General features: G+C 41.8%; 1 protein-coding gene and 1 pseudogene across 3 annotated transcripts in view; one reads left to right on the plus strand and one right to left on the minus strand.

The window, feature by feature from the left end:
• Positions 1–25,596, minus strand: part of TNRC6B (trinucleotide repeat containing 6B) — a 302,194-nt gene that overhangs the window by 223,700 nt on the left and 52,898 nt on the right. For all 3 annotated transcript variants that reach the window (XM_025398888.1, XM_025398885.1, XM_025398889.1), the window contains exon 2: positions 2,279–2,352. The gene's annotated coding sequence lies outside the window, so the exon portion shown is untranslated. The remainder of the gene's footprint in view (positions 1–2,278; positions 2,353–25,596) is intronic.
• On the plus strand, positions 12,643–13,381 carry LOC112632830 (annotated as a pseudogene).

Raw genomic sequence — 25,596 nt, forward strand, 5'->3', positions numbered from 1 at the left:
TATTTTTAGTACAGATAGGGTTTCACCATGTTGGCTAGGCTGGTCTGGAACTCCTGACCTCAAGTGATCTGCCTGCCTCGGCCTCCCAAAGTGCTGGGACTATAAGCGTGAGCCACCGTGTCTGGCCAACACAAGTGTTAAATTTCTGTTTTTGCACCTCACTTAAACTTGGAGCAGTCACCGGTTTATGACCTGTGGTTGGTGGTGGATAGCCCTGACCGGGCACAGTGCTTGCCACACACATGACAGGATTTGCTTAACAGCAAATGTTAAGAACTAAATACAAGTAATGTTCTACAGTACCTGTGCAAGTTCTTCCATGAAAACTGCCAAATATGTTAATATTTTCAAAAGCCCTCCAGGATCCAGCCCTCACCTGTCTCTCCAGCCTCATCTGCCTGGTCTCCATTCCTTTTGTTCCAGCCGTAATGAACATCTTACGGCTTTGCCAATATGGCAGACTGTTTGAGGTTTCCATGTTTTTGTTGTTATCACTCCCTCTGCCTTTCCCTCCTCTGGTGCCACAAGGGGAGACCCGACTTTCCAGTCAAGGCTTAGCTTTTATGAACTATTTCCTGATCCATCTCTAGGCAGAAAGGATGATTCCTTCCTCAGTGCCCCCAGTGGATCTTGTTTGAATTATATTATGGGATCTGTAATACGTTATTAGATTTATTTACTCACATAGATTTCTCTATATGATAAGGATTAGACTGTCAACCCCTTAATACCAGACACTATATCTTGTTAATCTCTGTATTCAGTCTACCTAAAACTGTATACCTGGCATTTAATAGGTATTCAATAAATTTCTATGTTAAGAATGACTGAATTAATCAACTACAGTGCTTTTTCTTTAAGATGCAATAGATATCAATTCAATAAACATTTACTGTGCCTCTACCACATGTCAGATGGTGCTGGGATAGTGTGTTATGTTGGAATGAGCTGTGCCTTTGAAAATGTAGAATTGTACTTCTTTGTCAGTTATTAGCTGTGTGATCTTGGGCAAGTTATTTAACTTTATAATCCTGAGTATTTTCATCCGTAAAGCTGTGCAGGAAGAGGTGTTATAAAGATTAAATTAAACAATGTGTGTAGAACTCTTAGTAAGAGTTCTAAGAGCATTTTATCTTATTGCTCTATACTACTGAGGCTGAATTGGGAGGTTCAAAAACCATAGCTCACACAGTATTTTGACCTTAGCAGTGGCTATAGTTACAGCTACTGTCTTCAGGTAGGTGGCTGTCTCTACAAGAGACAAGGTGCATACACTAGGCACATAAGCCTAGCAAAGGGTTGGGGAGAAATTCATCATGAATTTCTCATCCTACCCTGGACCCCTCATATTAGCTCACCAGCAAGTCCTATCATTTTTGCTTTCAAAATTTGTTTCTCGGATCCACCCACAATTCTTCATTTTCACTGCTGTCATCCTTTCTTGCTTGTGGGGGCCTCTTTTAGGCATTAAAAATAGGTTAGCTCCTTTCCAAGCAGTCTCAAAGGGTTTATATATTAGTAAAGGAGACAGATACAAATAAACAACTTTAATATAAAATATTGAATAATTTATTATTGTAATAACAACAGGTGCTCTTAGAACACAGATGAAAAAGAAATTCTGCCAAGGGAGTTTGGGAGAAGAAGACAACAGGAAAAATACAACAAGGAGAGTAGATAGTCACATTCTTCTCCCTGCTTCCAAACTCTAAAAAGAGAAAAGCATCAACCACGGCACAAAGCCATGAAAAAAATACTATATATATCTAGGGAAAAGAAAGTGGTCCGTTAAGGCTTACAGATAAGGATTCACTAAAAAAGCAGCCAGAAACGTTGACTGGAATTAGGTTTTGAAGGGATCTGTGGGACAACATCTGCAGCAACTGGATACAATGAGGGCTGTTTAAGCAAAGGCGTGACCTGAGTTAAATCCATCGTTCAGAAAGTGAACCCTGGCAGTAATGTGGACTACAGACTGTGGCAGGGAAAGGTGAGAGACAGAGACGCTAGGGGTACACTCACATAAAACTCACATAATAACTAAGTTGTAGCTTTCTAGCATGAGGCACCAAATGTCAGTATCCATCTAAATACCAGTTCTTTTTAAAGGGACCTACCACATAGGAGGAAAGCAAGGGGCTGGTATGATGGTCACCTTACAAATATCTTCCTGTAAGAACTTGGTAAAAGGGCAACAATGTTCTTGAAAAAGTATTTTCTTCTTTTTAAGGAGAAGACTATTGCCAATACATGGTAGATACATATTTTAAAAACTTACCTTTGACAGTACCTGGGGCAACACAAGCCCGTGAAGATGAGTCTAGGTTACATTCAGTGCAAAAAACCACAACCCTGAAAAGAGAAAAAAATCACAATGAGCTGTATGCTCATAGCAAGATGCCACAGGAGGCAGTGGCACAGGTGGCCTCATGGAAATCCAGCTCCTCCTTTCACCAGCTATCGTTTCTAGGCCCGCAGCCCAACCTCTCAGAGCTCAGCTTCCTCAACCAACACTGGGAACACTAACAACACCTTCTTCATAGGGTTCTTTTGAAGTTTAAATGCAATACGTGTAAAACTCTTAGTAGAGGGCAGGATACCAAACATGTTCAATAAAGGTAAGTGGTTACTAAGGCTTCATACAATCAAGGGCATCACCCTCCACCCAGGTGTTTAGGTCAGACCCTGATATCCGTCATGAATTTCTCACCCAACCCCTCATATCAGTCCATCAGCAAGTCCTATCATTTCCTCTTTCAAAATCTGCTTCTCAGATCTACCTATAATTCTTCATTTTCACTACTGTCATTCTTGCTTGTTGGGGCCATTTCGCTGGTTCTCTGTTCCTATTCTTGCTCCTCCCCAGTCCATTCCCCCATAATGGCTGGAATAGTCTCTTCAAAATCAATTCATAGCAAGTTGCTAAAAAATGCAGTAAATATTTTATTTATTCCATGATGGAATCTCTCTCTGAAATATATATTCATGTATTTGAATGTAGAGATATAGGAATATATATTAAATGGCCAGCACCTTCATTTTACAATGACACAAACAAATGCAGAAGGAATGCTCCTCAAGGTTGGAGCTACCTACGTGTGTGCTGGTGCTCAAAGCAATGGCGAGCCCAGCAGAGGTTCATCTGGGACCAGCATCTACAATGCTGTCAGCAAGCTGGCACTGTTTGGAAGTTGGCCCCTTAGTTTCACAGTAACCCAATACTTCTGTCCAGGACAGCGTGCTCCACTCCCCACAGCTAGAGATTGTAAGCAGAGCTTCAGCCCCATGTCAGGGCACGGTGCTGAGACGGTGCTGCAGGGAATCTGAAAGCACCTCACTGCCACTGCCCTGCTATCTGTCGTCCCCTCTATTGGACTTACTTTATTTAATAGTGTTTGAATCAATACATCTCAGATGGAATTGTGATGAGAATTAGAAATATTATGACTCGTCTCCCTATCTCTCTACTATACACCGCAGCAGTCTTTCTTGCTAAAAAGCAAATTTGACCTCTGGGTATCTCGCCACCTAAATTCAGTCAATAACTATCTTTAGGGTAAAATCCAAGACCTCTCCAGACCCATTATCGCTTCATGACTGCACAGAGTTTCCTTACTCACAACATACACACTAATGTCTGAGAGCCCCTGCCTATTCCCTTCTCCTTTTCCTTTAGGTGTTATCTCCTAGAAATTTTCTGTACCCTCGCTGGTTGGACAAAGTGTTCCTCCTCTTAGATACACATTATATTGGTAATATCCACGAGTCCATTTTCTTCACTCAGCAGGAGTTCCTTGACAGCAAGGACTGTGTCTAACACACCTTTGAATTTGGTACTGGGTAGAGTCCAATAAACATAAGCTGAACCGAATCCCAATGGGATCCCAGCAATTCAGTAGTTGAATGTGGATGTGTCCCCTAATTAACTGCGTTGGTAAAAACTGAAGTTAGCTGCAGCCTCCAAGATGGGTCTGGCCCTTACAGAGAACTCGAGGCTACATGGTTATGTCTGACCCTCAGCACTTCAGAGGACGACAGGATTCATTAATTTTTTTGTCAACTGCAGAGACTATCAAGATAATAACACTAATTTTTAGTTCCCTATTCCGATTAAAGTTTCCGCTTAGGCTAAAACACAGCCTCTTCTCTGGATCTATCATTAGTCCAAATTCTGTGCCGACCCTGTAAAGTTGCACATTACATGTCTCCTTAACAGACAAGGCTAGAAAGAGACCATGCCACTCAGTCCCTAGCCTGCTTGGCAGTGTGTCTCAGACACTGCCCGTATTCAGAAGGGAGGGGAAAAAAGGAATTAGGGCAGAGGATAGGCAAGCTAGGGAAACCGTGCAGTTTTCCAAGTACTCCTGAATCTAGGTTTTACAGAACAGCTGCATTACTTTCTCTGCCAGGCTGTGAACCTCTGTATCAGGTGCACATGTATTCAAAATAAATATATAAGTCAATTCTAAAATCAACATTTGAAATTATCTAGGTGAAGTTACCTACAGCACTATTTTCCTTCCAAGGTATAAATAGTGGCAAATTCCTCCAAAACAGCTTTGAAATGCTCAGAACTACACGGTAATCCTACCATCTGATCAGGTACAGCTGCAGCAGTAAAACTGTGAACCACTCTAGTTTTCTCTCTTCTCTTTCAGAGCAGCCAAACTAGTCTTGGAATTCATAGAAGGGGTGGGAATGTTCAGTGGATCTTGGGTTAAATTAATCCCCAGGTCCTGTTAAACTGCAAGCCGGCTTCAAGAATTCCTTTAGGCCGGGCGTGGTGGCTCACTCCTGTAATCCTAGCACTTCACTTTGGGAGGCCGAGGCAGGAGGATCGGTTGAGCTCAGGAGTTCGAGATCAGCCTGAGCAACATAGGAAGACTCTGTCTCTACAAAAAAATGTAGGGCCGGGTGCGGTGGCTCAAGCCTGTAATCCCAGCACTTTGGGAGGCCGAGACGGGCGGATCACGAGGTCAGGAGATCGAGACCATCCTGGCTAACACGGTGAAACCCCGTCTCTACTAAAAAATACAAAAAACTAGCCGGGCGACGTGGCGGGCGCCTGTAGTCCCAGCTACTCGGGAGGCTGAGGCAGGAGAACCGCGTAAACCCGGGAGGCGGAGCTTGCAGTGAGCTGAGATCCGGCCACTGCACTCCAGCCTCGGCGGCAGAGCGAGACTCCGTCTCAAAAAAAAAAAAAGTAAAAAATTAACAGGGCATGGTGGCATGTGCCTGTAGTCTCAGCTACTAAGGAGGCTAAGGCAGGAGAATTGCTTGAGTCTGGGAGGTTGAGGCTGCAGTCAACCATGATCACACCACTGCACTCCAACCCGTGTGACACAGCAAGAACCAGTCTCAAAAAAATAAAGAATTATTCCAAAGCCAAGTACCTAACTAAACTCACAGGATGTAATTAGAACTAAATCTTTCCTACGGAATATGGCAAGTTGAAAGAAATACATATTCAACAAACTATATTTATTTTGCTGGTATCTTACTAGTATCACCTTTGATATGGCAGGGTTTTAATTTTCAAACTTGACTATTCAGCACCATAATTTTTAATTTAAATTCTCATTTTAAAAATTCAAGCAGTATAGAGAGGCTCTTAACCAATGTCCCCTCTCCCTCCATTCTAGTCTTCCCAGGACTCACCACTCTTATCAGTTTGATATCCAGCATCATTCTTAGGATACAGACTATTGAGAATACACTATAAACTTTTAATTGAGTCACAAATACCTCTGAAAACCTTGTCTGCCTACATTGTTGGCAACTGGCCTAACTTCAAGCAAGACGTCCAGAAGAGATGTCTTAAGTGAGGCAGCAGACGTGAGGGAGGAGCAGAACACCAGCAAGGAGGCCTGGAAGGTCTTCCCAGGAAGCAAGAGGGGATGCCAGGAGACTTGGTGGCAGACAGCAGGGTACCAACCATCCAGTTCTGTGAGCAGGGCGCCCGGCTCAATCAGGTAAGAAGATACCTAGTTAATTAAGTAACACAAATAATAATATCCAAAGTCTAAGGAGGCCAGGCATGGTGGATCACACCTGTAATCCCAGTACTTTGGGAGGCCGAGGTGGGCAGATTGATTGAGCTCACAAGTTCAAGACTAGCCTGGGCAACCTGGTGAAACCCCATCTCTACAAAAAAATACAAAAAAAGTAGCCCAGCATTGTGGTATGCACCTGTAGTCCCACCTACTCAGGAGGCTGAGGTGGGAGGATGGCTTGAGCCTGGGAGTCAGGGGATGCAGTGAGCCTAGATCACACCACTGCACTCCAGCCTGGGCAACAGAGCCGGACCTTGTCTCAAAAGGAGCACAGGTGGATGCAGATCTGCTAGAAATAGATGGTTTTACTTAGCCCCCATACACAAGAGATTTATTATCGTTCCAAGTCCTGGAAATACTATCTTTGCAGTTTTAGGCCACTCCCTACTTCACTTCAACGCTTTGGAAATTCTATAAAAATACTGTCAGTCCATTCCTAAAAACATCCCCTTTAACCTTAAAATCTGTTCTACCTATTGCACTCCTCCTCCCCTCTTTCCCTTCCTAATCCAGCTTTTGTTGTTGTTGAGATGGAGTCTCGCTCTGTAGCCCAGGCTGGAGTGCAATTATGCAATCTCAGCTCACTGCAACCTCCACCTCCTGGGTTCAAGTAATTCTCCTGCCTCAGCCTCCTGAGTAACTGGGATTACAGATGCATGCCACCATGCCTAGCTGTATTTTTAGTTGGAGTTTCACCATGTTGACCAGGCTCATCTTGAACTCCTGACCTCAAGTGATCAACCCTCCTTGGCCTCCCAAAGAGGTGGAATTACAGGCGTGAGCCACTGCACCTGGCCTAGTCAAGCTTCTTGAAAAAGCAGTTTATATTTGTGGTCTCAACATACTAATTTCTCATTCACTTATTCATCACTTGATTAATAAGACAACTTGATTTCTGTCCCTATCAATCTCAGTGTCAATGCAACAGATACTATTCAACTGTTCTTCCTTTAACCTCTCTCTAGCATTTAAAAATCAGAACCATTGTCTAAAAATAAACACAAAATAAATAAATAAAAATCTGAACCAGAACCACCTGAAACCTGTCATTTGGGACCTCCTTTCCTGTCTTAATAGTAAGGATACTGAAGATCCAGCCACTGGGCCAGGGGCATCCTGTTTTAGCTCCTGGTATCCTGGCTGTGTCAGGTCCTCCTGTTCCCTTGGGTCTGTAACCAGCCTTCTTATCACAGGAAGGTTTGGAGTGGGTGAGAAGGTGAAAAGCTGCTGCTTCAGTTGTTGCTGTACATGGCAGACTGGGGGCCAGAGTCATGGAGAGGGAACCAAACTCAACTCCTGGCTTCACGGATTGAGCTCAGTTCTGATGCCCAGTCTGATATGGAGGAGGTTTAGTTCCTTCACCCACCCCTCTGGAAGGGCCCATGGCAGTACTTTTGCTACCTCTTGGTCTGTGTCTTTCCAGTCTGTTTCACAGGACAGTCTTTTTCTCCCTGTCCTTTCATTATTAGTGTATTCCTCCTCTGGAGTCCACACTTCCCTTTCTCTATTTATTATATATACACATCCTTATGCTTTCTCTTTTTTGAGACGGAGTCTCACTCTCTCGCCCAGGCTGGAGTACAGTGGCGTGATCTCAGCTCACTACAACCTCTGCTGCCCGGGTTCAAGCAATTCTCCTGTCTCAGCCTCCCGAGTAGCTGGAATTACAGGCACCTGCCACTGCACCCAGCTAATTTTTGTATTTTTAGTAGATACAGGGTTTCACCATCTTGGCCAGGCTGGTCTTGAACTCCTGACCTCATGATCCACCCACCTCGACCTCCCAAAGTGTTGGGATTACAGGCATGAGCCACTGCACCCAGCCTGGTCTTATGCTTTCTCATAGATGCAGCTTCCACCTGGATCTTGATGATTCCCAAGTCTTTCTCTAGTGTTGACCTCTTTTACAGCCTTTAGAACTATCTACATAACTGCCTAATGCAGCTCCACCTCATGTGCCACAGGGCCCTAAAATAAAACAACCCTCCCCCAAAGCGTGTTCTTCTGTCTCACTTGGGAATACTGCCATCCCACTCAAATCAGAAGTCTGCGAACATCAGCAGCTCCTTCCTCTCACCAAACTGTCAGTTCTAATCCCCAACTATTCTAGTATATACTTCCTTATTCCTACTGCCACTGACTGCCCTGCTTCTGGCATAGCTTCTCACCAGTCTTATGCTAGTTATCTTTTCAATTGGTTTTCCTACCTCAAGACCCACCCCTCCCCCACACCACTAGAATTACCTTCAAAAAGCAGAAATCCTTATTGCCTTTGCAATGTATCTCATCCACCCTGTAGATAAAACCCCATTCCCACTGTGGCCGGCGAGGCCTGGTCCCTGCCCGCCCCACTGTCCTCACCTCCAAAACCCAACTGTTTTCCGTTTCCCTTGAGCACCACATGGTTTCCGCGTGCCTTGGAACATGCTGTTGGTACCTGGACTGCCTTCCCACGGGCAGGACAAATCTCGTCTCAACTTTCAAGATGCAGGCTTAGGGAAGCCTGTTCTGTGAAGTCTCTCCTGACTCCCTCTTCTCACAGGTGATCTGGATGGATCCTTGCCCTGAGTGAGCAACTGCACTCAAAACACACACTAGGCTTACTTTTGTGTGTGTATACTGGTAGGTGGTAAGCTTCCCGGGTCTAAGGCTTCCTTATCACTGTCATTTAATATAGTGCCAGCACAAAGGACATTCCCAATAAATTCTTGTGGAATAAACACACACATTTTTTATGAAAAAACTAAAATCAACTCAATACAACATGACATTCTGAGCTTACGAAAACAAAGCTGTGGCTTATCAGCTGTAACAGTCTATGAGGGCAGTGTGCTACCTGCACGGCATCCCCAGACTTCCTGGGAGAAGCAGTGAAGGAAACTTTGGGACTGATGGCAGGACCCTGGCACAAGAATGTTAATCTGATGTTTATGTCTTGGAAGTCAGGAAAGGTTGCCTAAGAAAAACAAACTCAGTCCAAAGTAGGAATGATCAGAAAGACTCATACCCAACCTTGGGGTATTAATCCAGCTTGCTCAACTAATTTATGCCCTCCAGCCTGGCCCTAGAAAAGTCTGTCAATTCTTTAACAGAAAAGGCTTGAGAAAGTACGACTGCCTTCTGAAAGCCTAAAACAACTGCAAATCACTTATAGTAGAGGCAGGGATGGTAGGGAATTCACCGAGGGTTACAAGAACAGCAGGGGCAGCTACTGAAACAGCAGATTCAATTCAACCGGCTTCACTGAATGCTTACTAAGTGCACGGCACTATGCTCAGCAAGTTTTCAGAGCAAGGGCCTACGTCCAGGGTTTATTGCAATTGTTGGTCACATAAGAATTAAGCAGATTAGAGGTGCTAAATATGTTAATTAGGTTGACTTAATCATTCCACATTATATTCATAAATCACAATATCACTTTGTACCCCATAAGTATATGCAATTATAATTTGGCAATTTACATTAAAAATTAAAATTAAAAGAAATAATTAAGCAGATTAATATGTTAACTTTTGTGACCAATTTATTGGTGATTAAAGAAAAACCTTTGTTCCTTTTCTATATTGCATATTGATTTTATGAAGTGAGGTTGTTCACAAATTTTAGATGTATACTGCTTCTCCAATAAACCAGTGAGTTGAACATTGACAATGATGATAGTAATATGAATAATCATTAACAATTGTTTATGCTGTGCCCAGCACTGTATACCTTGGAAGTCTCAAAAACTCTCAATTCAGATCTGATCCGCCTTTTCAGGGACCTTACACTATATGTAAGGAGAAAAAAGCTAAGCACTAAGCTGAGTGGCGCAGAAGTTTAGAGAATGCAGAGAAAACGGTGAGCCAGACAACCTGTGCCACCTTCAAAGAGAAACTGGGATTCCAACTGGAACTGACAGGATTGAAAGCAGTGATTCTCAAACCCTTTTGTCTCTGGATCCCTTTACACTTACGAAAATTATGGAAGACCTCAAAGAGCTCTTGTTTATCTTAATTTTAATTATCAATATTTGCCATAGTAAAAATTATAACTATGAAACATTAGAATTATTAGTTCATTTATTCGGCCAACAAACATATGAAAAAAAGCTCACTATCGCTGATCATTAGAGGAATCCAAAAACCACAGTGAGATGCCATCTCACGCCAGTCAGAATGGTGATTATTAAAAAGTCAAGAAACAACAGATGCTGGCGAGGCTGCAGAGAGGTAAGAATGCTTTCACGCCATTGGTGGGAAAGTAAATGAGTTCGACCACTGTGGAAGATAGTGTGGCGATTCCTCAATGATCTAGAACCAGAAATACCATTTGACCCAGCAATCCCATTACTGGTTATATTCCCAAAGGAATATAAATCATTCTATTATAAAGATACATACACGCGTATGTTCACTGCAGCACTATTCACAACAGCAAAGACATGGAATCAACCCAAAGGTCCATCAATGATAGACTGGATAAAGAAAATGTGGTACATATACAACATGGAATACTATGCAGCCATAAAGAGGAACGAGATCATGTTCTTTGCAGGAACATGGATGCAGCTGGAAGCCATTATCCTCAGTAAACTAACACAGGAACAGAAAACCAAACAGTGCATATTCTCACTCATAAGTGGGAGCTGAACAATGAGAACACATGGACACAGGGACATTTCTTGATCTGGGCCTGTTGGCTGGGGGTGGGTGGCAGGGGGAGGGAGATATTAGGAAAAATAGCTAATGCATGCTGGGCTTAATACTTACGTGATGGGTTCACAGTGCAGCAAACCACCATGGCACATGTTTACCTATGTAACGAACCTGCACATCTTGCACATGTACCCTGGAACTTAAAATAAAAACAAAAATAATAAACTGTTGCTTTTTAAATTAAAAATGGTATTTCAAAGGATCAAAAATTTGAGGAAAGTGGCACTGTTTTACATCTTTGCAAACTTCTTTAATGTCTAGCTTGAGCAACAACAGCTGTACCCAAATATATACTTTCGCATTCAATCTTTTTCTGTATCACATGTCTGGAAAAACTCCAATGTGCACTCATGAGAGAATGAATTTAAAAGGCATACAGCATCTTAGTATTATTAAAATAGTTGTGACCTCCTGAAAGGGTCTTGGGCGGGAGGAAGGGGCACACTTTGAGAAGTGTTCATTGAAAAAGATAAAGAAAATGGTCTAAGTAAGGGCTGGGCAAGAAGGATGTGTGTGGCTCCTAGGCTCTAATTTTCAAGAACACAAACCCCTACTCTTAACAGCTCAGCTACAACCAAGCTAACCTCCGTGGTGAATCTCAGAGACAGAGATGGCCCGGGCAAGGCGGGGTTCGGCCAGGCTGTGCAGGGTGGTGCTGAGGGCAGTGCCATCAGGGAGGCTCTACTGCCCTGGGTAGCATTCTCTAGAGGCCACGTCAGGTTTTCCTCTCCAGAGCCTCCACTGTGCTCTCCTTCTAGAAGAAAAGCTGTAAATGGCTTACCAGAACTGCCTTGCCATGGCTTCCCGGGGCTGTGTTTACTAACTGCAAAATCATCTCCCTGCTGCAGTCTCAAAGTCTTCAGACATTTCTTGATCTGGCTGTCTTAAAAAGCAAATTTAACATCAGCCACGTAGCCAGGTTTTCCTTGCCAACAATCATGTGAGTTTGCTATTCTGTTCCTGTGCATCTTGCGCACTGTAAAAACAGTTCCTGGAGCATCATATGTCATGGATCTAGTTGCCATAAACTGAAAACATTTTCTTCATATTTTGTGGCACAAACTAAAAGCATTCTGGATGCGGTTTGCATACAGTCCATCTCTGGCCAAAAAAGAGGTTTAAATTTATGGATAAACAGAGAAAGGGGGGTAGCCACTGCTTTAGTTAAGCTGTTTTATTATCAAAGTCAATGTCTGATAGTGTGTATTTTTTAATTTAAAATTTTCCTGTGATTAATGTTCTGAAATTATCCTGCAATAAGTATAACTATGCTCATTTTATGTAGCAAGCTTAAATTTGTCTAACAGTATTTTATAGCTGACAGAAGCAGAGAGGAAACAGAAGCTTCTTTTTGGTCTCTTAAATTAAAATAAAAATAAAAAATAGAAACAGTCATGAAATCTATACAGTTTTTCAGTCCTTTTTTATTTTTTAGTAAACATATTTATTAAGGCCCCTTAACAAGACAGGACAGATCATTTTTAAGTCAAAGTGAAACTAAAACTTTAAAAGACATTTCTGCTTCTGGGAATGGTAAACCAGGTAATGAAGACCAACCATTCTGCTGAGGACAGCCAGAAAGTCTGGACAGAATATTTAAAAAATTTTAAAGGCAGAGGTATACTAATAAGTTAGTTAAGAATTACCATACACAAAAATCAAATTCAGGTGAACTGTATACTCAAATGTGAAAGATAAATAATAAAGCTTTTAGAAGATAATATGGGAAAATGCTTCAAAACCTAGGGGTAGGGAAGGATTTCTCAAACAGGATACAAAAAAGTACCTAGTATTAAAAACCAAATATGACAATATTAGACAAACATGACTACATGAAAATTAAGAATATTTGTCCATCAAAAGATATCCTCCCTCTTTTTCCGACTGGAACCATGGAGGGTGTAGAAGAGAAGAAGAAGGTTCCTGCTGTGCCAGAAATCCTTAAGAAAAAGTGAAGGAATTTCGCAGAGCTGAAGATCAAGCGCCTGAGAAAGAAGTTTGCCCAAAAGATGCTTCAAATGGCAAGGAGGAAGCTTATCTATGAAAAAGCGAAGCACCATCACAAGGAATACAGGCAGATGTACAGAACTGAAATTCGAATGGCAAGGGTGGCATGAAAAGCTGGCAACTTCTATGTACCCGCAGAACCCAAATTGGCATTTGCCATCAGGATCAGAGGTATCAATGGTATGAGCCCAAAGGTCCGAAAGGTGTTGCAGCTTCTTCGCCTTCGTCAAATCTTCAATGGAACCTGTGTGAAGCTCAACAAGGCTTCAATTAACATGCTGAGGATTGTAGAGCCATATATTGCTTGGGGGTAACCAAACCTAAAGTCAGTAGATGAACTAATCTACAAGCGTGGTTATGGCGAAATCAATAAGAAGCAAATTGCTTTGACAGATAACACTTTGCTCGATCTCTTGGTAAAACGGCATCATCTGCGTGGAGGATCTGATTCATGAGATCTATACTGTTGGAAAATGCTTCAAAGAAGCAAATAACTTCCTGTGGCTCTTAAAATTATCTTCTCCACGAGGTGGAATGAAGAAAAAGACCACCCATTTTGTAGAAGGTGGAGACGCTGGCAACAGGAAGGACCAGATCAACAGGCCTATTAGAAGAATAAACTAAGGTGTCCACCATGATTATTTTTTTCTAAGCTGGTCAGTTAATAAACAGTACCTGCTCTCAAACTGAAAAAAAAAAAAAGAAGACGCCGTCGAGAAAATGAAAAAGCAGGCAACGTAAAACCAATAAAAGGTCCATATTCAAAATAATAAAGGGTTCTAACAAGTTCTAAAAGAAAAAAGATAACCCAACAGGAAAAGGGGCAAGAGGCTAGATGAAACATGTCATCAAATGAACGACAAGAAAATCTAAACTATCCAAATGTCCAATAAACATATGAAAAGGCATCTAGTCTCAACAGTAAGTAAGGGCGACGCAAAAGAAAATCATGAGGCCAAGCACACTGGCTCACGCCTGTAATCGTAGCACTTTGGGAGGCCGAGGCAGGCGGATCACGAGGTCAGGAGATCGAGACCATCCTGGCTAACACAGTGAAATCCCGTGTCTACTAAAAATACAAAAAATTAGCCAGGCGTGGTGGCAGGCGCCTGTAGTCCCAGCTACTTGGGAGGCTGAGGCAGGAGAATGGCATGAATCCAGGAGGTGGAGCTTGCAGTGAGCCGAGATAGTGCCACTGCACTCCAGCTTGGGAGACAGAGTGAGACTCCATCTCAAAAAAAAAGAAAAAAAAAAAAAAGAAGAAAATCATAATGATACACCATTATATATCATAATGGCTAAAAACATCGAAATCTGATATGATTAAGTGTTGCTAGGCTATGGAACAACAGAAATCTTCACACACTACTTGTGTGAATGTAAATTATTACATCTACTTTGGAGAACGGTTTGGCTTGATTCTCCTAACATTCAAGACAGATAAGACCCATGACCCAGCAATCCCACTCCTAGGTACATACCCAGCAGAACATATGCACGTGTACCCCAAAGGCACACACAGCAGCACTATCCATAATAGTCCCCAGCTGGAAACAACCCAAATATCCTCAATAGCACAAAGGTAAGGACACTGGTATATTCATAAAATAGAATGTCATACAGCACAAAAATGAAGGGACAGTCACACAGAACAACATGGATGAATCTCGCACACATAATGACAAGACACAAAAGAAGATACAGCATATGACTCCATGTGTTCAAAATCAGGCAAAACTATAATGTTTACAGGGACATGGGCAGTAAAACAACAAAGGAAAATAAAGAAATCAAGAGTGGTTACCTGTAGGTGGAAGGGGAGCGACTGTGACTAGTGAAGGTCACTAAGAAGGGGCTGTTGGGCCGCTATAATGTTCTATTTCCTAACCTCAGAGGTGGTCATTTAAAAATAATTCATTGTTTTACATTTGTATTTTATGCACTTTTCTAACTGTGTGATATATTTCACAATTAAAAAGATTTAAATCAATCTTTTTAAATCTTTAATTAATTGTACAAAAATAAAATTAATACAAAAGGAAAAGTGGTATTTTTTGTGTAACTTTAAAAATTAGATCACAGAACCCAAATTCCTCAGATGGCGTACCAGGCCCTTCATCCTCAGCCTTGTCTTTCTAGTCTCATTCCTTACCACCCATCTTTCTTCACAAGTAGTCTGCCACACTTGCTCTCAATCGTGTGCTTTCTTTACCTTTACTTGTGATACTTCTCTGCCTAGAAAACCGTGTAGACATATCCCAATCACCTTTCTGCCAGACTAGCTACAAGCTGTTATTCAAGACACAGCCTGGGTGCCTCTCCTCTGAGAAACCTTTTCAGGAGACAGACTCCAGAGCCAGACTGACTGGTCTAAATTCCAGGTCTACCATTCACTAGCAGTGTGCGCTTGGTCAAAATACCAGCCTCAGTTTTCTGGCCTTCTCGTCTGTAAAACAGGGTAAGGGGTTGAAGTGAAGATTAAATGAGTAAACATATACAAAGTGTTTGGAATGTGCCTGGAACAGAGTATGCACTAGGTAAGGGTGAGCTATTATCATCAACACACTCTGACACCCTCCTCTCTGCTCCCCTTGTTAGATCCTCTGCTCTACCTTGTTAGATCCTCTGCTTCTGGGTTCCCGTGGCCCAGTATTATAGTTATTTTCTTGTATACAGCCTTTATGGACAGTTAATTCCTCAAGAGCAGAGACTAAATCTTTCATATCCCAATCCTCCACCATCTAGAACAGTGCCTGGCAGGTAGCAGATATTCACCGAATATTTGCAGAATGAATAAACTGACTCCAAATTTGGATCTACATCACATATAGAAGTAGTCCTCTGGTGCTGCTCTATCCTGTGTGTACACCACAAAACGGAAGCATACTCTTGATGGGCTTCCTATGGCAATAACCTGAGAATACAGGTGTAGATTCCCTCTGGATAGCAACAAACGAGGGTAATACTACTTGTCCTGTCCACTTGTTGTAAGGCTACTGTAGGGCTCAAATGATAATGACTATGAAAACATTTTTTCCCCCCAAGACGGAGTCTTGCTCTGTTGCCCAGGCTGGAATGCAATGGTACGATCTCCGCTCACTGCAACCTCCGCCTCCCAAGTTCAAGCGATTCTCCTGCCTCAGCCTCCTGACTGGCTGGGATTATAGGCACCCACCACCACGTCTGGCTAATTTTTGTGTTTTTAGTAGAGATGGGGTTTCACCATGTTGGCCAGGCTGGTCTTGAACTCCTGACCTCATGATCCACCTGCCTCGGCCTCCCAAAGTGCTGGGATAACAGGCATGAGACACCGGGCCCAGCCTTCTTTTTCTCTTTTAAAAGATAGACTCAGCTGGGCATGGTGGCTCATGCCTGTAATCCCAGCACTTTGGGAGGCCAAGGCAGGCAGATCACTTGAGGTCAGGAGTTTGAGACCAGCCTGGTAAACATGGTGAAACCCTGTCTCTACTAAAAATACAAAAATTAGCCGAGTGTGGTGTCACACGCCTGTAATCCCAGCTACTTGGGAGGCTGAGACAGGAGAATTGCTTGAACCTGGGAGGCAGAGGTTGCAGTGAGCCAAGATAGTGCCATTGCACTCTAGCCTGGGTGACAAAGCAAGACTCCATCTCAAAAGGTTAAAAAATAAAGAAAAAAAAATCATTATAATAGTCACACAGTGTAAACAACCCAAATGTTTTGTTGTCCATCAAAGTAATCAATAGATAAACTGTGGTAAATCTACCCAGTAGAAAACTACTCAGCAATAAAAACAAACAAGCTACTCATACTTACAACAACATGAATGAACCTCAAAAATATTATGCTCAATGAAAGCAGCCAGACGTGAAAGAGTACGTACTGTATGATTCAATTTTTAGGGGCTGCCTGGGGCATGGAGTGGAAAAAGGGACTGACAGCACTTGGGCAAGAAGGATCTCTTTGGGCAGATGGAAATGTTCTAAAACTCGGTTGCGATGATGATGGTAAAACTGTATAGACTTCTTTTTTTTTTTTTTTTTTTTTTTGAGACAGGGTCTCACTCTGTCCCCCAGGTTGGACTGCAGTGGCACAAGCAGAGCTCACTGCAGACTCAAACTCCTAGGTTCAAGCTATTCTCCTACTTCAGCCTCCTGAATAGCTGGGAATACAAGCACACGCCACCATGACCAGCTAATTTTATTTATTTAGAGATGGACTCTCGCTCTGTCACCAGGCTGGAGTGCAATGGCGCTATCTCGGCTCACCACAACCTCCAACTCCCTGGTTCAAGTGATTCTCCTGCCTCAGCCTCCCAAGTAGCTGGGATTACAGGCATGTACCACCATGCCCAGCTAATTTTTGTATTTTTAGTAGAGACGGGGTTTCACCATGTTGGCCAGGATGGTCTCAGTCTCCTGACCCTGTGATCCGCCAGCCTCAGCCTCCCAAAGTGCTGGGAATACAGGAATGAGCCACCACGCCCAGCCAATTTTTGTATTTTTATTTTTTTAGAGATGGGGTCTTGCTGTGTTGCCCAGGCTGGTCTCTTAACTCCTGGCCTCAAACAGTCTCCCCATCTCAGCCTCTCAAAGTGCTGAGATTATAGGTGTGAGTCACCACAACTGAGCAATTTACTATGTTTTAATTGTATATCTAAACTGGGTGAATTACACAGTATATAAATTATACATCAATAAAGATGTTTTGTTATAATGCAAATATCTGGCACTCTTTTATAACTAGCTACAATTCTCACATATTTAAAATCTCATCCATACATGTGAAGCCAAATCATGTAAGACTAAGACAGAAGTCAGCTTTTAAAAATTAAAAAATAATTTAATGTCACATATTAAATACCTTAAAAGCCCAAACTGCCTTCTCTATACTTATTTTCCAATCCAGGAACAACAAATAATGATCCTGATAAGCAGGCTTTCACTGTCATTTGTTTATTTCATCCCACCTGTACAAACACACACTTTGGCCTCATCTGCATTTATAACTGGAAACATGAGTATCTGGCATAATACCCCCCTCCTTGTTTTTGTCCAACAGCAAGCATAAGTAAAAGGTAAATACAGAAAGCACAGTATATAATGGGGTTTTAAAATATATATATATATATTCATATGATAAACAGGATTTCTAAATAGGGTTTAAACTAACCCTTAGAAATTAACAGTTCTTTTATATATACAAATGTACCATAGTACTTCAGATTAAATTCTGCAGGTCCTAAAATGCTATCCAAACTAGTTTGCTGAACTGGAATTGTTAAATTGGATACTGCTTAAAGTAGGTCACTGGCTCGGCCATGAAAGTATTTGGTAATGCAGAGATCTACTTGCAAAGTCATCTGTCATAATGAGATTTGACTTAGACAAAACCGGAGAAGCGACACCAGTTGGGTGTCAATTGTCAGCTGTATTTTATTCAAATAAATCCCATTTTAGATTTATCTCACTGCAGATTCTTGAACTGGGAAATAACAAGATGAAAGAAGTGTTTTCCAAAGAGTAAATCTGGTGTCCATGTTTAGAAAATGCCTCTTTTGCTTCCTGTCCTTTGTCCCACACATCTACTCAGTCTCTAAAGCCCATTAATCCTTCTTTTGAAATGTCTTTCAGCTTCATTCCTTTCTCTCCACTTCTATTCTCACCACTGCAGTCCTAATTTGAGTCAGGAGGCTTTAAAGTACAGGAAAACTAGAAAAAGAAGCCAAACTAGAGACCATTAGAGTAATCTAAAATGGGAGTGAAGAGGACTCAGTCTAGAGCAGTGGTTCTCAAAGTGTGGTCCCAGACAGCAGCAACAGCACCTGGAATCCTGATAGAAATGTAAATATTCAGACCTTACCCCAGAACCAGTGAGCCAGAAACTCTGGGGGTGGTGCTGGCAATGTGCTGTTAACAAGCCCTCTGGGTGATTCCGATATAGGTTAAAGTTTGAAAATTAGTGATTTAAAGAAGCACGGGCCAGGCAAGGTGGCTCACGCCTGTAATCCCAGCACTTTGGGAGACTGAGGTGGGTGGATCACAAGGTCAGGAGATCGAGACCATCCTGGCTAACACGGTGAAACCCGTCTTAAGATACAAAAACTTAGTTGGGCATGGTGGTGCATGCCTGTAGTCCCAGCTACTCGGGAGGTTGAGGCAGGAGAATCGCTTGAGCCCAGGAGGTAGAGGTTGTGGTGAGCTGAGATCATGCCACTGCACTCCAGCCTGGGCAACAGAGTGAGACTCCATTTCAAAGAAAAAAAAAAGAAGCTGAAGAGAAAGGAATGGGCCCAGATGAGGAGAGAACTTGGGGACCTGCTGAGAATGTCTTCCACAATGTCCCTCCAATCTCCAACCTAACCTACCAAAAAAGAACTCTTCTCCAAACCTATCTCTAGGTGTTACTGACTTTTGATATCACAACCCTCTACAGTGCTTAGGTTCAATCTTCCTTCCCCCTAGTCTCCATCCAATATAATACAGTCATCCTCAGTATCCTTGGGGGATTGGTTCCGGACCCTTGGTGTATACCAAAATCTATGGCTGCTCAAGTCCCTGAAACAAAATGGTGTAGAGACTGGGCACAGTGACTCACGCCTAAAACCCCAGTCGTTAGGGAGGCCAAGGCAGGAGAATTGCCTGAGGCTAGGAGTTTAAGACTAGCCTGGTAAGACCCATAGTTAGACTTCATGTCTATAATTTTTTTTTTTTTTTAAATTAACCTGACATGGTGCTGTGCACCTGTAGTCCTAGCTACTGAGGAGGCTGGGGCAGGAAGATCACTTGAGCCTAGGAGTTCGAGGCTGCAGTGAGCTATGATTATATCACTGCACTCCAACCTGGACAACAGAGAGAGACTCTGTCTCTAAAAAATAGACCAGGCGCAGTGGTCACGCCTGTAATCCCAGCACTTTGGGAAGCCAAGGCAGGCAGATCACTTGAGGCCAGAAGTTCGAGACCAGCCTAGGCAACATGAGGAGACCCTGAGTCTACTAAAAATACAAAAAAATTAGCTGGGTGTGGTGGCACAGGCCTGTAATCACAGCTACTCAGGAGCCTGAGGCACAAGAATAATTTGAACCTGGAAGGCGGAGGTTGCAGTAAGCCAAGATCACACCACTACACTCCAGCCTGGGCAACAGACCCTGTCTCCACAAATAAATAAATAAATAAATAAATTAATTAAAATGGAGGGGCTGGGCGTGGTGGCTCACGCCTGTAATCCAAGCACTTTGGGAGGCTGAGGCGGGCAGATCATGAGGTCAGGAGATTGAGACCACCCTGGCTAACACGGTGAAACCCCGTCGCTACTAAAAATACAAAAAAATTAGCCAGACGTGGTGGCGGGCGCCTGTAGTCCCAGCTACTCAGGAGGCTGAGGCAGGAGAATGGCATAAGCCTGAGAGGCGAAGTTTGCAGTGAGCCAAGACTGCGCCACTGCACTCCAGCCTGGGCAACAGACCGAGACTCCATTTCAAAACCTAAATAAATAAAATAAAATGGAGAAGTATTTGCATATAACTTATGCAAATAACCTAATGCCCCCTCCTTAGGTACACATCTTCCTGTATTCTTTAAATGTAATCTCTAGGTTATTTATAATATCTAATACAATGTAAATGCTATGTAAGCAGTTGTTGCACTGTATTATTTAGGGAATAATGTCAAGGAAAAAAGTCTATACGTCTTCAATACAGACGCAATTTTTTTCCTAGATATTTCTGATCCATGATTGATTGGAGTCATGGATGTAGAACCCATGAATATGGAGTGCCACTGTACTAATCTTGTTGATTCTGCTGTTGAGGCTCTAGGTAGTCAAGGAAAAAAGATACGTACCACAACGTGGAAAATTATGATTAAAGGAGTGCTTCAAATCAGTGAAGAAAAGATGAATTATTCAGCAAATGATTTTTTAATAACTGGCTAGTCATTGTGGGAATGCAGAGCAGGAAGCTATACATTCCTTACTGTATGTTTTCTTTTTTTTTTTTTTTTCCTGAGACAGAGTCTCACACTGTCACCCAGAGTCTCACACTGTTGCCCAGGCTAGAGTGCAGTGGTGTGTGTGATCTCAGCTCAACACAACCTCCGCCTCCCGGGTTCAAGCAATTCTCCTGTCTCAGCCTCATGAGTAGCTGGGATTACAGGTGTCTGCCACAGTGCCCGGCTAATTTTTGTATTTTTTGTAGAGACAGGGTTTCACCATCTTGGCCAGGCTAGTCTCGAACTCCTGACCTCGTGATCCACCCACCTCGGCCTCCCAAAGTGCTGGGATTACAGGCGTGAGCCATTGTGCCTGGTCCTACTTTATGTTTTCTTACTCCATATATCAAAATAAAATTCCAGATGAATCAAATACATCAATTTGAAAACAAAAAGAGCTGGGTGTGGTAGCATATGCCTTAAATCCCAGCACTTTGAGAGGCCGAGGTGGGCAGATCACCTGAGGTCAGGAGTTTCAGACCAGCCTGGCCAACATGGAGAAACCCCGTCTCTACTGAAAATACAAAAATTAGCCGGGCATTCCAGCTACTCGGGAGGCTGAGGCAGGAGAGTCACTTGAACCTGGGGGGTGGAGATTGCAGTGAGCCGAGATTGCACCACTTCACTCCAGTCTGGGTGAAAGAGCAAGACTCCGCCTCAATAAATAAATAAATAAATAAATAAATAAATAAATAAATAAAGTTGTTCATTGCTATTGCTGATGTACTATATGTAATCCTGAACTGAAAACAATCTTAATGTCAACCATTAAAGGATTGGTAAGTAAAATAATCGATTATTCTGTGGACATTAAAAAGAAAGCAGTGAAAGACATATGGAAGACATTCAAAACTACTTGTTAGATTAAAATAAGAGCCAGCCAGGAGTGGTAGCATACACCTGTAGTCCCAGCTGCTTGGGAAGCTGAGGTGGAAGGATCACTTGAGCCCAGGATTTTGAGGCTAGCTGGGGCAACAGAGTGAGACCCTGTCTTAAATAAATAAATAAATAAATAAATAAGATAAGCCATTACAAAACATTTTGTATAGCTTTATCCCCTGTTGGTCAAAAATATACAAATAAATATATAAAACACATATATTATACATTATATACTATCCATGTGTATATATAATAGATACAATGTATAATATAGTATATATATGATATACCTGAAAGTATGGAGAAAGTCTGGCAAGACATCCAACAGCCTTTAAAAATAAGTACCTTTGGCAGACTGCAGCAGCTCACGCCTGTAAATTCAGCACTTTGGGAGGCCTGGATCACTTGAGTCCAGGAGTTCAAGACTAGCCTGGGATATATAGCAAGACCCAATGTCTACAAAAATATTTTTAAAAATTGGCCAGGTGTGGTGGCACCCACCTGTAGTCCTAGTTACTTGGGAGGCTGAGGCAGGAGGACTGATTGAGCCCAGTAGTTGGAGACTGAAGTGAGCCATGATCACACCACTGCACTCCAGCCTGGGAAACAGAGAAAGACCCTGTCTGGCTGTTTTTAAAAAAAACAAAACAAAACAAAACAAAAACAAAAGAAGATACACCTAAGGAACAGGATGCAAGAATTTTCCATTTTCTACTTCATAAACATCAAGTTTTTACAAAGAGCATAAATTACTCTTACAATAAAAAATAAATCTGATCATGTCACTCCTTTGTTCAAAAAGTTCAAAAGCCTTCCAGCCCACAGACGATACAGTCCAAACTCCCCAGTGAGATGTAAGGATGGTCTAGCGTTGCCACCTGACACCTCACCTATCACCAGGGTGAGCTCCCCTGATGGGGCAGGTTAGGATGGGGTCTCTGTTCTCCCTCCTCCACTGTATCTTTCCTGAAGTCTGGTGCCACATGGTCCTTAATGGTCAACTCTGATAACCTTTTGTGCCATTTGCAAAGCTTTCGTCATAATGGAGCACACTGCTACTACATTCCAACTTGTCCTTTTCAGAACAATGTTGACAAAGCTGTTCAAATAAATTAATAAATTTATCCCCTGCTTTCATGGAAAAATAAGTTCACATGCCAACGTATAGGCAGACCAATAAAACCTCCACTTCTGAAAACCAAAATCTAACATTATGCTTTCTGGCTAATAAATATTAACACTTATTTATAGTTATTCGTTGGCATATATCTGGCATAGTATGTAACACATGACTATAAAAATTACAGTTGTTCAGGAGCAAGAGAAGACTGGGGGAAGTTTTTTCACAAGCAATGAGAGGTGGAGCCAGTTTTGTGATCTCCTTGGCTGGGGTATAATGGAGGATGCACACTGAGTAGTTGGACAACATCTTGATGAAGTCCTACGATTCATCTCACAAGCCCAGATTCATGTTGCTGTCAAGGTACAGAGATAGCACACCACCTGTATGCTAGTGCAAGTTTGATCCAGGGCTCAGTTAATAAAAACTTATCTCTGCAGGAAATGTAGATGCTTCTAAAAGAGATAATGCTATGTGGGAATAACAGATCATCTCCTCTGATTATCCATAACAACCATGGTTTCTTAGTATTCACTGAGTATTATCTGTGCTTTATTCTAAGTTGTTCCTTATGGCCAATAATTGTCCTCACAGACTTCCTAAGAATTGGCCATTGGAAGAGTTCCCTGTGGCTAAAGATCTGGAATCTAAAGTCTCATAAGATTTTGGCCATGATCCTGGCATTGAGTGGTTGACCATTTACCATAAGCACCAATGTGTTCAATACAATGGACAGTGCCTTCTGAAGCTGGTCTCATAGTCATGTTTATATGTTTCTAAGACAATCAACTCAGTAAGATACAAGGATTTGGGGTTGGGGATAGGAGGGATACAGAGGAGCTACACTGCTTGGAAGGCCTAGGCTAAAGTCACCAGCTTAGTTACCTGGTCATGACATGGATGAGCCACTTTGTCAATAACATCTGCCTTGAGCATGAGGGTTACAGGCTGTGGTACTTATAAATTTTGTTGATAACCATTTCCCTTATCAAATGAAGTACCTTATTCATTTTTGTATTAACAGTGCCTGGCACAGAGCAGGTATTCAGTAAATGTTGGCTATATTAATGAAGCATAGGTATCAGGAAATACACATCATATAATAAAGGGGCAAGTGGGCAAAACTGATAATTGCCTACTAGACACCATGAGGTGGTAAACTCAGTTACTGAAAGGATAATGTTAGGCTGTGGGCTCAGTCACAATGCAGGTCAGTTAAATTCAGGGGTGCTTCACGGTCACAAATCATGGTTACATTGTAATCACAGCAATTGTGGTAATACTATTACGTGTTTTGCAAACGCCTGGAATCCAGATTTGGCTAGGGGTAAACTTAGGTTCAATTAGAAAGCTACATTTCCCAACTTTTATTATGAAGAGAGGTGGCTACATGTCATGGCTCTGGTCAATCATTAGATGAAGTACACCTTTTGTACCTCACTTGAGAGGGTGGGTGGTCTGAAAGGGAAGCAGAGAAATGGCCTTGCCACCATCAAGGATGGATCAAAGGAATTTGAGACATTAACAACACTGGGAGTGACTACTTATTTCTCAATTTTGTGGTGTGTAGGAAAAAATGAATCTTTATTTGGTTAAAGCAAAGTTGGATATTCCATTACACATAGCCTAATTTATTTCTAACTGATAAAATCACATAGAAGTAGCAAGAAGAGTTATGAGACTGCTGTAATAATCTATAAGAACAAAAAAACTTATCCTAATAACTGAATAAGTAGTCATCTTCTTTGTGGTAATATAATTGTAAAGATTTCTGGAGTGTACGGTATCATGAAACGACAGCACTCTAGCTAGCAGCTTCAATAATGATTTGAGATGATCTAACCAAATCAAAATGTTTGGAAAGAGTGTTGATGCTTACATGCTCTGAGACATGCTGCAGTATCATCAGCAATAAGACCAACTAAAACAGAGCAACATCCAGCCTCATATGAAATTAGCAAACATCTCCTCTCAACTACATGCAAGTGGTAATCAAAACCAAGTGGAAAAGAAAAACTGAAAACATTTCAAAAAGCACCTGCAGAAGAATGCTACTATTCCAGCTGCATATTAAACTTCTGTTTATCAAACATGTTCAACATTCAACATCTGGCCTTTCCACAAGCTAGTGCTTACCAATGAAATGCTAAAGAACACTTTTTGTTTAAGTAACAGCCACCGGGAAATCTTAAGCCAACTGAAGGGCAGTCTGGTTGTAGCTCATATTCACTTCTGAAGAAATGAAAATGAAACAGCTGTCTTAACCCTCAATAATTTATACCCAAAACTCTCCAGCCGTGGGTACTACACATTTAAAATCTGAGCTTCACAACACTTTCATCAACTTCTTCAAACTGTTTGTTTTTTAAAAATATTTCATATACAGTATTTTCTCCTGTACTTGAGCATCTGCTATCAAAATACTATCTTTCATCAATTTTGAGATTCACGGTTTTTTTTTCTTTACAAGTTAATATTTGTGAAATCTAGACAGATTTTACAATTAATGACATCTTACATCTTACAATTAATTGGCAGCATTCTTTCTTTCTTAATGGAGCATAAAACACAATATGTCTTATGACTGATGGCGTCTTAAATTCCGTAAAATATGGTAACAGCAATCCCTGACTTTTACTAGATGCATACCATGTAGGAGTCACAGTGCTTTACATATAACTCATCTGCTTACCAAAGCATTCCATGAGGTAAGTGCTACTGTCATCCTGTTTTTAATTTTTTTAAATTTTTAATTATTATGGGTACACAATAGTTGTATACATTTATGGGGTACATGTGATGTTTTGATACAGGTATACAGCATGTAATGATCAAATCAGGGTAACTGGGGTATTACCTCAAGCATTTAT

The sequence above is a fragment of the Theropithecus gelada genome, chromosome 10 (assembly GCF_003255815.1).
Source record: "Theropithecus gelada isolate Dixy chromosome 10, Tgel_1.0, whole genome shotgun sequence".
Classification (NCBI taxonomy): Eukaryota; Metazoa; Chordata; class Mammalia; order Primates; family Cercopithecidae; genus Theropithecus; species Theropithecus gelada.